The following is a 13,694-nucleotide window of genomic DNA, read 5'->3' as shown; positions in this document are numbered from 1 at the left end:
CCCCCACCCAATATACCTTCCCTGTGTATCTTAATGGAACCTCTGTAGGAGAGTGTGTTCCGTCCAGTACAACCCTCCCTGTCTGTGTTGCCATTCAGAAAGGCTGCTGCTGTGATCCCTGTAATTATGATGTCCTACAAGTGGGCTGGGCATAGACAGGACCTGTGCCCTCTCTGCTTTTATTGCCCCCCCCCCATGTTATCATGTATGCAGGCTACTGTTGAACAACTGCTCCTGTGCATTAAAGATACCCATTCTGTGTCCTAATCTGCTGATATGATAGCATGTGCCCCTTTGTGACAGTTACATCAATCAGCTTTTTGTGTTTGCACTCTTGAGCTATTCAGGTGACTCTGTATAGCATGGTTAGTGCCGCTATGGTGACCATAGCTTTTATCAGTATAATACTGGCCTCATAGTATCACAATTATGCTATTGAAGAGGTTACACTTGTAGTTTCTGAATCACACATATAACACAGTAGAATGTCAGCTCTCCATTGTACTATATGGCTAATATCTGCCTGTGTACCTGGCTGATAGTTGGTTGCATGATTTAAGTATGCCCAGGTAAGTCCATTACAGCCTTGTGCCCATGTGTTTTTTAAAATTCCTGCAAGCATTTCACAGAGGCCGGATGACAAATAGGGACTTTAAACAGCAGTGTGCTACTGTGTATTTGGTGAAAGGGTGATGCTACCATGTGTGCAGGCCAAAAAAGTGCCACCCCCTGCAGTACATGCATGTCTGTTTTTGTCATGCTACTGCACACTGCCATCTTGCTCCACTATGTTGCTTGTTGATGAACTATGCATGGTTTCCATGACTTGTGTTGTAATGGCTCAGTTATCATTTTTATTCTTGGTTTTAATCTGGAAAGTCATTATGGCTTCTTCAAAGGCAGAAATTGGTAAGGCTGGATTGATGTATGAATCAAATAATCATTGTATTATATATGAGAGCACCACACATAAAAATAATGGCAGAATCATTCAGATCATTGTGCATTAAAGTTAGCATTGCTTGCTTTTTTGTTTAACAAAGTAGGCATTTGTGGCCTTCAGGACATTATTTTATGATGGTTTCAGCCACTGAATAACTGTTTTCAACATAAATGCTTTAATAAATAATGAGATGCCCAGAAAATGTATGCTACCAGTGTTAACATGTCTGCTATGATTTTGCAAGCACATTCTAGTCTTAAAGGGGTGCTATAGAAATGTTAGCAGTGTTTTGTTTAAAACTGTTAACAGGTAATTGGGGGTGTGTGTATGTGTTACAAAGTAGTTTGAAGAATGTCTGTCCCCATGATTCAGCAAGCTCTGCATGGCATGCAGGAATAGTGCAGGAGCCTGCTGGAGGCAATATGGCTGCTGAGAGATCCAGGAACAAGCTCCCAGGATGTGCACGAGCGCACCTGCACTATTCCTGCATGGACACAGCTCCTGTATTCAAATTACCCCATTTGCAGATGAAAACCATGCAAATGAGGTGAATTCGCGATCCAGGAAGCTGGCAGCCAGCCGTGCAGGACTAGTGTAATATTCAGTCTGCAAACTACAAAACGGAGCCATGACAGCTCCAAATAGAGGGTGTATATAATGTGTAAAGCATACCAATGGCCAAATATATGGCCATTGGCATGGAAAATAGTTGCAAAAATAAAAAAAAATAACATTTCTTTTTTTTGGCTGATTTTGGCTGTTTAAGCATAGGGCAGCGGCCTGCAAACGGGATCGACCCAAAAAAAAAAATAAGCATTCTATCCAACATCACAATTTTTCCATTACACTCAATGGCAGGCAGAAGACAACATGGCCAGTGAATAGTGGTTGCTAAGGGGGAAGGCTCAGTGTCAGAATTGTAACTAGGCATTAGCAGGCAATCCTATGCAAATGAGGGGAATGATACTGAATCCCAGATTTCCTCTCATGGCTAGCCTGCACACATGTAGGTGCAGGAAGACCATGGTGAAAGCCTAAGAGATAGCTGGCATCATAGAGTGGTGTGTGAGGCATACTGTAAGCTTATTGAAGCCCTGTGGCTTGGGTTTGCCCTTAGCTTAGCAGAGCTAAGCAAAGGAGTGTGTCTGAAGTTGCCAAGAACTCGACATTGCCTAAGCGGGTGTGCGTGCCGTGCACCATGTTTTAAAGGAAAAAACAAGTAAACCAGGAAATAGCAGCTCCATGCACATCTGAGCACTGTGTTTGCATGGTGCACCCCTGGGCTTAAACAGGAAGGCAATGGGAAGGGAAAACAGCAGTAGGAAGGTAATCAAGGAGAACTAGCATAGCTGGCAGGTGAAATGTATCAGAATCAGCCAATTACACAGGCAGCCGAGCCCAGCCCAGCTCAGCACACCACTATAAACTATGCAAACACCTTTCCCTCTGTATTGTCCCACAATCTCTACACCACCAGTGTACAAAAGCAGGGAAACTTTACCAAACAAAAGCAACAAAACGATAGGGACTGCAGCAGCTATCATACATCAACATGTGAAAGAGGCTGAGCGTGGTAAGGATGACAATGCTGATGACCAATCCACAGTGAGGAGAAGGAGAGGAGTGTACAAACCCAGGGTATCCTACCAGGGGCTACATGAGCTGGAGATAGTGGAACACTATAGGATAGACAGGGACCTCCTACAGCAAATTGTTGAGCTGTGCCGGCCACACCTCAAACACAGAACCAACAGAGGGGAACCCATCCCAGTGGATACCAAGGTATGTGTAGGCCTAAGAATACTAGCCACAGGTACCTTCCAAAGGCCAACTAGGGATATCATGGGGATCTCACAGGCATCAGCATCCAGGGTACTCCACCAGTTCCTAGATGCCATGTCAGCACATGCCAGTGAGCACGTATATTTCCACAACAGTCGTGAGGAGTTGACCAGCAATATGCATCTCTTCCACCAAATAGCAGAATACCTTGAGGCAGTGGGTGCTATAGACTGTATGCACATATGCATCAAAGAACCACCAGGTGAATGGGGTAGGGTCTACATCAACCGCCAGGGCCTCCCCTCCATCAACTGCCAGGTTGTGTGCGATACCCAGGGCATTATAATGAATGTGTGTAATGGCTACCCTGGAAGCTATCACGACTCCCACATCTGGCATATAACACAGCTGTACCAGAGACTTGCCAGTGGGGACATCCCTTATGGCCACCTTGTGGGGAATGCTGGTTATGCACTGGAGCCATGGCTGATGACACCCATCAGAATTGCACACACACCTGAACAAGAATTCCATTATGAGGCACACACACAAACCAGAATCATAACAGAGCGTGTGTTTGGGATGCTCAAGTCATGGTTCCAGTTCCTGGAAATATCCGGTGGAGCCTTGCAGTACTCACCAGCTACATGTACCCAAATTGTCATCGTATGTGCCATGGTACACAATATGATCCTGCGGAAACAGTTGCAGCAGGAGCAGCATGGGGTAGGGCCACACAGCCCCCCAATATTGCAAAGGCCTGCACAGGCACTGAGTGACTCAGAGGAGGAACAACCTGAGCCTGCCCCAGTAGGCAGAAGGAGATGTGCCCAGTATGCCCAGGCCATGGTAAAGAGGCAATGCATAGCACATACACTGACACGGTAGGAACCCAGGGAATGAAACCTCTCTCTGACTCGTACATACAGTAAAAGGGATGCCAAACATGACACTACCTGTGTTTAACCATGTATAGGGAGTGTACTATGTGCATCCGACATAGTCAGCCCTCCAGCACCATCCTCAATACTGGCACAGCCACAAGGTAAGTCACTCTCCCTATCAATTGTCGAATGGAGTAGTATGTTTTGTTATTTGTATCTATGGTATGGATGTGAGCATGCAAGGGAATCGGGTGGCTGAATGGGATGCCAGCAGATAGTAGACACTTATAGTGGCAACATGAAATTTGTAACAAATACTGATGTCACCATAGTAGCCAGTACTAGACAAGGTGACAAAACTCACTGCAGGAAATGTAGTGGGCCACATATGTGTCCATAGGACACACACATGCCAGTCAGGGAGGCTCACATACCTGACAACAGTCTCAGCCAGAAGAACAGGCATAGACAAACACAAACAAAGGCTTTGCTAAGGCCTCTGATTGATGGCTATGAAGAATATCCCCCCTCTAGACCTACACAGACAGACTGCAACAGGTCAGACAGTGGGATGTTAGTTCTGAAGGGTAAGAAGTCTGAAACTGAAATGTAGGTCAATCAAACCTAAGAACTGTAGTACACTGATATGCCTCTAGTCAGCATGATAGGTTAGAATACAGAATGAAATGGAGTACCTGACATACCAGTACAGTATAGCAAATGTGTACAAGTGTCAGGTGTGCCCCCCAATCCTATGTAGAAATGTAGTACCATGTATGTGTAGGTATAATAACAGTGGAGCACAGATTACCTGAGCCAGCCAAAGTAGCAGGATAGATTGTAGCATGTGTACAATATGCAGGGCTGCGTGTGTTAGGTTGGTGTGTGTTGTATATTGTGTGAGAGTGGTCAGTATGTAGGCATGGTGAGGTTTGTCCTGGTGGCCATTGGCCAGTACTGCCAATGACAGGGCCAAGTTCTCACAACTGCAGTGCCAAAAACAATGCATCCCAGCAAAATACATTCCAGCAGTAAGCCATAGTAAATGTTTGGAAGTAATATCTGTCACCATCTGAAAGATGGACATGGCATGAATGTGAGCCCAGACATACAAACAGTACACAGGCGGAAGTACCCCAGACAGACAATGTATAATATGTTACTGTCAAATTGACACACCTTTGGAATTGTACATACAGATTAGCAGCACATTAGTTGGGTTTGTTGTATGGAATACCGATGTCATCTGGCCAAACACTGGCAGATCACAAAGGTCACAGGTATGAAGTATTGAGAAACTGCTGAAGTCCCTGCACAAACCAACATAAGTGGAATGCCCCATGCATATCTGTGAGTCAGATGCAAGTAGTGTCCATAGCACACATGCACCCAGCCCACTCTACCATCACCCACAGGTACCTCACTGGTCTTATCCCTGCTGTTGGGAATGAGTACAATATGACCCCCATCTCTGTATGGCAAGAGCCAATGAATGCAGCATGCAGAACAGGCGTCCCATGCAGGTGTGTCCCATGCAGGTGTGTCCCTAGCTGTAAGCAGCACCCTGCCAGCATCCACACCACTGGATCAATAATGACAGAAAAGACTGACATTAACACCTTGCACACCTACCCTGTCATTCCAGGGGAATATAATGTCTTGCAGTCTGGGACTGTGGGAGTGACACAATGCAACAACCTGCTACAGCTGGCCTGCATCACTACCAAATGGCCTACAGTCCTCTGCCAAAGGCCTGTGTCTCACCCATACTGCCAATGTATGTTATGTCATGGACTCCCACACAACAACATAACACAGTCCACAGAACCCAAATGCAAGGCCATGTGGACAAACCACAGTAACATGTCCACCATGTCCTACTGCATGAACTGTGGATCAACATCAAATTACTGCTAGGATGAGGTGATAGCTATAGGGAACTTATCAGATAATGTTTGCATAATGTTTGGAAGAGGATAGAATAATAGAGTGGGTAAAAGCATGGACGGCATGGAGCGTGTGAAGTCTGAAACTCAGCCGTGTGCACATACTATCTATGCCTGCAAATACAGGAATGGGTAGCTACAAACCTGCTCATAAACCACAATGTGAATGGGGTAATGTCCAGAATTAAGACCCCTGCCTCTGGATAACCTGTGTGAATCTGTACATCTGTGAGGTATGGCCACAGCAGGATATGGCCATACTGTCATGTTGATGGATGTACAAGCATGGGATCCTCAGCCACCACTGTACCAAGGTGCTGAACCATTTACCCAGACCCACCAGCAAGTGTCTGCAGCTTCCCTTCCAGAATGGCATGATTGTGCAAGAATATGTAGGCAGCAGACCACAATACTGGACACATCTGCATTCACCCTGTGTTCCCCAGGACATTACTGCCAGCAAATATGTATACCTGACAGAACATGATGACATAAAACATCCCAGTGTAAAACAGTACATATGTCTTAATATCTCTGCTAACATCAAGACCATGTAGCAGAAGCAGCACAGACACAATTACCTACAGTAACCCACTATCCTTTGTCCGTTTTGACCCCATATTGTCAACCAATCTACAGCTATCCCACAGAATCAGGTTGTTAGCTGTAGGTGTAGAACACAAAAGCCTGCACTGGAGAACAACCTACCTGGAATGGATTCACACATTCAATACAGAAGGTCATAATGGGCATGCTCCCACACTTAGAGAAATGAAGCCCATGTCTGGCAACAACAATGGACTATCCATATCTGACAGTCACAGATGTTTGTGCACACACTCCTCAGTACACTCCAGTCTGTGTAGGGATCAATGCTTTTGAGGCCATTCACACTCACTACAATTTCAAATGCCCTACTTTGGTAGGGCTGCTGATGTTATTCACTTTGAAATACACCTTCGGGAAAAGAAAAGCCCAGTAATCTCCATGGTGCATCCTATAACTGTGTAATGCTGTAGTGTGATGTACTAGTTAGGTAGGAGTTCTACTCCCAGACATGGCAACTGTACAACTTTGTGTGTGTTTATCTGTATAGGGATCAATACATTTGAGGCCATTCACACTCACTACAATTTCAAATGCCCTACTTTGGCAGGGCTGCTGATGTCATTCACTTTGAAATACGCCTTTGGGGAAAGAGTAGCCCAGTAATCTCCATGGCACATTCTATAACTGCATAATGCTGTAGTGTGATGTACTAGGTAGGTAGGAGTTCTATTCCCAGACATGGCAACTGTACAACTTTGTGTGTGTTTATCTGTATAGGGATCAATGCTTTTGAGGCCATTCACACACACTACAATTTCAAATGCCATACTTTGGCAGGGCTGCTGATGTCATTCACTTTGAAATATACCTTTGGGGAAAGAATAGCCCTGTAATCTCTGTGGTGCATCCTATAATTGTGTAATGCTGTAGTGTGATGTAGGAGTTCTAATCCCAGACATGGCAACTGTGAAACTCTGTGTGTGCAGGGATTGATGTTTTTGTGGCCATTCACAGTCACTGGCACGCCTAAAAATGGAAAACATCGATATCAGTGTAGTAACAGAGACCTGATCCAAGGCTCCGGAGAGCCCCCCTGCAATACCAGGTACAGCTCTCACCACACCTGTCAGCCACCAAACCAGGACCAAAACAATGATGGTGGAGGAGTGTCCATATTTACCAGGGATATTCACACCACCAGACTACTTGCCCAACAGAATGCATCTGAAATACCACCCATGCAACTAACACTAGGTCAGACTGCAAACCAAATTGTATAGTTTGCTACAGATCCCCCACCATGCCCACAAGATTCCCACTATACCTTTTGAAACATACTGGGAAATATTATGATACAACCAAACATCCTAATACTGGGTGACTTACACTACCCTGCCATTAACTGGGAAAAGTTCTTGTGTACCAGCATGTGTGCCTAACAGTTCTTGGAAGTCATAATTCCCAATAGCCTGGATCAAGTAACCCATAGTCCCACCAGGGGCTCAAATATCCTAGACCTGGGAATTACCAACATAGAAAATCAATGCTCCACACCTATGGCAACCCCATTGGTGGCCAGGTGTGCCCATAAGCTAATCACCCTTAATGTCCACATCCCTCCACCACACCCCAGTAAGGAACCTTCTGTAACACACATCTCCAAAGCTGTCATGCTACACATGTTAGATGTGACTAACGTCATGACACCCATGCAGATGGGAACTGAAGGGATGACTGCTGAATCCTACATGAAGACACTTTATGAGCACATCCACTCGTGCATGAATCGTGCCATCCAATATAGAACCAAGACACTCCCCACCAAGAAAAGGAAGCCAATGCGGTGACCCTCTGCTATAAACATGCTGTACAACAAAATGAAGAAACTGTTGCAGAAATGGGGCAATTTCCAGGATGCAAAATACTCCCTTACAGGCCACAGTATGAAGCTGAAATCTCTCATAACATCCACCAAAGCTAGTTATGAACATAATATAGCCAAAGACAACTGCAAGCCGTTCCATAGCTATGTCAGGAATCTAAATGGTAATGCTCAGATCTGCTCTGAGCTACAACAGGATGGTATTAAATATACTGCTTTCAAGGATGTTGCCAATATCCTGGCAGATCGATTCAGTGCCAAGTGCACCCCCCTCCCACCTCCGAAAGGGCCCATCTCAACACTGAAGGATTACCAGATTCTGGTAATAACAGCCACACTGGTAAAAAAAACACACTTTCCAGAGCTTAGACAACAGCAGCCATGGGACCAGTCAACATCCCGGGCTGTGTACTACATGAACTACAAAATGAACTGGCACCTCACCTAAGTGCCATGTCTAATCATAGCCACACCTCAGGCTTCATGCCCACTGTGTGGTACACAGCTACAGTTATCCCAGTCCACAAGGGTTATTACTAGTAATAGATATACATCAAAGATTTTTAGAAAAAAGTGCTTTTCCAATTCTTATCTACATTACAATAGTTGTCATCCTCCAATTCAAAAGAAAAATATCATCAAGGGACAAATGGTTAGAGTGGCTAGAATGGCCTCTAACTACCTTGATTTTATTAAGGAAATGGACTATGTGCATAAATTATTCTTAGAAAGAGGCTATCCAGAATCTATCATCCTTCCCTTAAAGGAAGACGTGGTTAGGGAGTGGGGGAAGAAATATGTACCTCTGTTAAATATGGAGACTAATATGACAAATATGAAGACTAATACAGTAAACAGTTCTTTAAATTATATTCCAACTACAAGTGGGATAAACACTCCAAATACCACAACGCACTACAATATGCCCTTTTTTGTTATGACTTATAGTGTCAACACACACTTAATAAGAAAACTTATAAATAAGACATGGGATTTTTTTAAAACCATGCCTAACAGATTAGAAATTTTCAATAGACAGATTACTTATAGTTTTAGGAGAGGTCCTAACTTAAAAAACCTGTATGAAACAAATGAACAGGAGAAAGACAAAAATAATAAAAATAACAATAACAAAAAAGGTATCTTTTGTTGTGGGAGATGCTCCCAATGTACTTTTATTACAAATGCAGAGGAACTAAAGCTACCCTCCATTCCTATGACATTTAAAAGTAAACAATATTTCACTTGTTACACCAGTGGGGTAGTATATTTAGCTTACTGCAACTTTTGTTGGGAATATTATGTAGGAAAAACAGAGAGACATCTGAGAAAAAGAATTTACGAGCACATGTACGACATAAACAGAAAAAGGGAAACAAATGCTCTATACAGACATACACTCACTTGTACAAGAGCTAACTTTAAGTTTTGGATATTAGAAATGATACCTAAGAATAGTAGAGGAGGAGACTGGGAATCATTACTTTGTTATAGGGAATTGATATGGCAACTTCGTTTGGATTCCAACACACCGCCAGGGATGAATGACCATGTGTCAATATTACCAGCTCTTAAAATAAGGGCTAATAAGGTAAAACAAAAATAAAAATAAAAATAAGTACAATTATACACGTTTTCATAACTAATTTTATTATATTCAGTCGCATGCAATACCATCACATATACACTATATACCTACCTTTTAGAATTTTTTAACAAAACAATAATAACATTTTTTAATAATGATCAGCAAGTAATTTATTTAGCATAATAATTTTTCAAATTATTAAATTAAATTAAATTTTCTAGTTATTTAATTATATATACACAATAATAATATATTTATTACATATGTTTTATGAAATGTTTTATATGAGACACATTATGAGAAGTATATATGAATTCATATTTACTTATTTATTTATCTACTTATTTACTAATGGAATTATTATGAGATTACACAAGAGTATTTTAACTAAATATGTATGTCAACCAATTATGGGTATAATATATAGTTAATGTATGGAATTTATATACATATGCATACATATTTTGGTAGGAATAGTTTTATTCTGTAGACTATTTATTAGCTGTGTGATTACTATGGTCATGTTTAAACGGCATACACTAATAACAGTATAACAACAGTATACCAGCACACCCATGTGTTAACTATTGTTTGTTTTTTAACTTTTTTAACTTCTTAACATTTTGTTAACTTTATACCTTAAGTTAAATTTTAAGGCAAATATTACGAACTGTGTCTACGTGAATTCTAAAATCACTAACTCAGTGTCTTTTTTAAAAAAAGTACCAATTTTTTTACATCACTAATTACTGAATTAATCTATCAATTAATTAATTAGATGATGTATAAAAGCCTTTGTGTAGTGATATGATTCATTCTGATGAAGTTTCCGGTGAGGAAACGGAAGCGCTAAATTCAACTGTTTTTTTGTTTTGTGTTGTGAGAAATAAACTAATTCTGTTTATTACGGACTGCAGAGTCGTATGAGAAGATTTGTTTTATAACTGGAGATTATTGCTTATTTTGTGAGACTGTTTTACTACGCATTGCAGAGTCCTATGTGAGGATCTGCTTTATACCAGGAGAGTATCGCTTGTATTGTGAGAGCGGTTACACTGTGAGACTGCCTTCATCGGTTTTTCCTGTTACCGGGGAACTTCATTTGGTTATTAACCTTCTGTAACACACATCTCCAAAGCTGTCATGCTACACATGTTAGATGTGACTAACGTCATGACACCCATGCAGATGGGAACTGAAGGGATGACTGCTGAATCCTACATGAAGACACTGTATGAGCACATCCACTCGTGCATAAATTGTGCCATCCAATATAGAACCAAGACACTCCCCACCAAGAAAAGGAAGCCAATGCGGTGACCCTCTGCTATAAACATGCTGTACAACAAAATGAAGAAACTGTTGCAGAAATGGGGCAATTTCCAGGATGCAAAATACTCCCTTACAGGCCACAGTATGAAGCTGAAATCCCTCATAACATCCACCAAAGCTAGTTATGAACATAATATAGCCAAAGACAACTGCAAGCCGTTCCATAGCTATGTCAGGAATCTAAATGGCAATGCTCAGATCTGCTCTGAGCTACAACAGGATGGTATTAAATATACTGCTTTCAAGGATATTGCCAATATCCTGGCAGATCGATTCAGTGCCAAGTGCACCCCCCTCCCACCTTCGAAAGGGCCCATCTCAACACTGAAGGATTACCAGATTCTGGTAATAACAGCCACACTGGTAAAAAAACACACTTTCCAGAGCTAAGACAACAGCAGCCATGGGACCAGTCAACATCCCGGGCTGTGTACTACATGAACTACAAAATGAACTGGCACCTCACCTAAGTGCCATGTCTAATCATAGCCACACCTCAGGCTTCATGCCCACTGTGTGGTACACAGCTACAGTTATCCCAGTCCACAAGGGTGGATCCACCTTGGATCCTGGGAACTACAGCCCCAGCAGTATGACATGTCTGATCTGCAAGGCCATGGAATGTGCATTATCATGGAAATTAAAACAAAGACATTGGCAACCTGCAAACACTGGACCCCAACCAGGTTGGGTCTGTGAAGGGCCGATCATGTCACCTCAACCTGATTGACAACTTTGAATCAGTCTCCAGAGCTGTAGACGAGGGTAAGGTGGTTCACACAGCCTATCCGGACCTCACCAAGGCCATCAACACCATCCCCCAGTCTGGAATCATAGATAAATGTACCAATCTGGCCATTAATCCTTATGTCACCTGATGGGCTGCCAACTGCTGTACTGACAGAAATCACGCTGTAAATGTAGGCAGCACCAACTCCAGCCCCAGACAAGTGAAAGTTGGAGTACCTCAGTGTTCAGTCTTGGGACCACCCTTGTTTGGCATTTACTGCTCTGAAGTACAGTCCAACACTAAGGGATGCTGGCAAGCAAAGGTCGCAGATCACTGCACACTGGGAGTCAATATTGAATCCTCACATGATGTGGATATTCTACAGAAGGGTCTTACAGAAAGAGATGCTTGGTGCCTGAGCCATGGCCTCACGATCAATGCTAAGAAATGTATAGTTATCCTGTTTGGGAAGAGATATGTACCTGTGAAGTACCACATAGATGGCAGTACACTAAACACCTAAAGTGTGATAAGAGACGTAGGGACACAGGTGGACAGTGGTCTCACCTTTGATAACCACATCACCACAACAGTCAGGAAATCCACCTGTGTGGCACACCTCATCACTAAGGGCTTTACATCCAGGAAAAAGAGGCCATCATCCCACTGTAGTCATCTCTCAGTAGACCCAGTACAGACTACAATGGCCCATTACATATGTACCTCACATGACATCTGCAACAACTAGAAAGGCTGCAGACATACCTCACTAAAAGAATCAAAGACCTAAACCAGATGCCCTATGCTGACCGTCTGAAAATCATCCAGCTATACTCTGTCACATATCGTGTACTCAGAGGTTATTTATTTATATTTATTGACATTTGTTAACCGGGTTTGTCCAACTGGGCTTGTGGCCCATTTTCAGTGGAGACCCGAGGAGAAAAGCTCCAGTAGTACATTTTAAACAAGTACAATTTTAAACAATATTGATATAATAGCAGTTATAGCAAAAAGATTCACATATGTTGGGTTATATGCATAAAGTTAAAGTTGCATTAAAAAGAAGCTAAGTAATAATTTTACATTGATATAGTTCAACAGGTCAACAATAAAAAATGTTGTTTGTATAAAATTATGCAAATGCATAGTAGACACATTGGAGAGAGAGGTGTAATGAGGTACTATGTATGGTCCTTTTGAGGGTACATAAAGGGAAGGAAGTCTAGGTAGGGTCATGGCAAGGGCAGGTTCTGGAATTGAGAAAATATGCTTTTAGTTCATTTTTAAAGTGTGAGGTGTGGGAGATTGAACGTAAGTCAAGGGGAAGTTTGTTCCAAGCACAGGCAAGGGAGTGTTTGTAGAGTAGTTTGCTTACTGACCTTTTTGGGTGGTAGATGTCAAGTAATTGTTGGTTAGAAGTACGGAGGGTCCAGGATGGGATGTAGATGGAGACTAAGGAAGATAGAGATGGACAGAAGGAGGGTTTATAAAGAATAGAGTGTAGCATATGAAATTGATAAGATAGCAGAAATTGGGGAAGTTCAAGCCATTGAAGAGAGTTTAAAGAAATACAGTGGTGTGAATTGTATGGGGAGTTAGTAATGAATCTGGCTATTTTATGGTAAGTCTGTTGGAGTTTGTTTAGAGTGGAGGCCTTGATATTGGTAAGAACTGGGGCGGCGTATAAGAGGGAGGGGAGGAGGAGTGCCTGGCCCAGGGTAAGTCTAGATTCAGGGGTTAGGAATTTTTTGGTCCGATATAGCAGACCTAGTGTCTGTTTTTTTTTTTTTTTTTTTTTTTTATACATTGGAGTATGTGTAGGTTGAACTTTAGTTCATCATCGATAATAACCCCTGGGAGTTTTGTGTGGGTGTCAGGTTGGATAGTTGTATTGTTAGAAGATGTAATAAAAAAGGAGGTTTTGTGATGAGAAAGAGAACGGGGAAGGAAAAGTAGGAGTTTGGTCTTTTTTGGATTTAGGATCAATAGGTTGTGAGAGAGCCATTGTTCAGTGGATAGTAGGGCCTGTTGGGTCAGGGAATGTAGTTCAGGAAT

The sequence above is a fragment of the Protopterus annectens genome, chromosome 1.part0 (genome assembly GCF_019279795.1).
Source record: "Protopterus annectens isolate FY-2018-M chromosome 1.part0, PAN1.0, whole genome shotgun sequence".
NCBI classification, from domain to species: Eukaryota; Metazoa; Chordata; order Ceratodontiformes; family Protopteridae; genus Protopterus; species Protopterus annectens.
The sequence above is the reverse complement of the archived record's forward strand: the minus strand, read 5'-3'. Positions refer to the sequence as shown.